Source organism: Otolemur garnettii, unplaced genomic scaffold (genome assembly GCF_000181295.1).
Source record: "Otolemur garnettii isolate 467f Iridium unplaced genomic scaffold, OtoGar3 scaffold00304, whole genome shotgun sequence".
NCBI lineage: Eukaryota > Metazoa > Chordata > Mammalia > Primates > Galagidae > Otolemur > Otolemur garnettii.
Genome location: NW_003852699.1, coordinates 139,595 through 140,982, shown reverse-complemented (window position 1 = coordinate 140,982; position 1,388 = coordinate 139,595).

The window sequence follows — 1,388 nt, the reverse complement described above, 5'->3', positions numbered from 1 at the left end:
TTTGGCAGGCCCGGGCTGGGGATTCGAACCCGCCACCTCAGGTGTATGTGGCTGGAGCCTTAGCCGCTTGAGCCACAGGCGCCAAGCCAAGAGGCCCCCCCTTGTCTGGTCCTCTCTTCCCAAGGCGAGGAACACAAAGAACCTAGTTCGCCCCACCTCCAAAATTCATGAGGAAGGACTAATTCACCAAAGCTTTCTAGTAAATTGTGTTATCTGCCCATCCTCTAGCGCCCTGTAAGAATGGGGTCTCTAACCTCAGTGCAGGACACTATCTTTGCTCTGTCCAGGCTGCCTGCCATCTCCATTTCACTTTGTCGCCCTCGGTAGAGTTTCGTGGCGTTGCTCACAGCAACCTCAAACTCTTGGTCTCAAGCGATCCTCTTGCCTCAACCTCCCAAATAACTGGGATTACAGGTGCCCGCTATAATGCCCAGCTATATCTAGAGACGAGATCTTGCTCTGGCTCAGGCTGTTCTAGAATCCGCTTTGGCCTCCCAGATCTCCATCCCTTTTCAATAAACCTGACCTAAACTTTTCCTCTCTGGTCTCTGCTTCCACCTTTGTCTCTTCCACCCACCCCTCTGTGCCTTACCAGTAAGTTTCATCCAGCGGACTGGAAGCTGGCTGTTCTGAAACCTATTCTGGCCGAGGGTCATTCTCAGTTTACTCAGGGTTGACAGAGTTGGTTGTAGTCACCACCTTGCCCCTTCCATTCACCCTCAACTTCTTCTTTCCTTCCAGACTTCCCACTATTCTAAAAGGTGACCAGATTTTAACATTGGTAAAGCGGGACACCATTGATGGGGGGGTGGGGTGGAGGGGTGGTTCCTAATTAAAAATTTGGTCTATATGGGGCAACAAAAATTTTCATAGAACTCAAAAATAGTATTGTAATATATTATTTTAATTTCAACATAAGTACAATTTATAAATATAATACATTAAAAATTATGTATAGTATTATTTTATTCTTTGTCTTATTTCTTATTTGAGTGAATTTTTTTTAGTAGATTGCTGTTGTTGTTTAAAAGGTCATGAAAATTTTCACAAAAATTTGTTAAATTATATTTCACACAAGAAATGGCTTTCAAAGTCTCAACACTTAATTATGATTTTTCTGATGTCCACACTTTATTTATCGTAGAAAAAATGCATTCAGTTGCAGCCTAGTTCCTGGTAAGGACAGCGCATATCCCACAATTTTTAGTGCATTATTGTATGGAACATGGTTTGTTTCAAAATGATGAAATTTTTTTCTTTTTTTGAGACAGGAGCCTCAAGCTGTCCCCCTGGGTAGAGTGCCGTGGCATCTCAGCGCACAGCAATCTCCAACTCCTGGGCTCAAGCGAGTCTCCTGCCTCAGCCTCCCAAGTAGGTGGGACCACAGG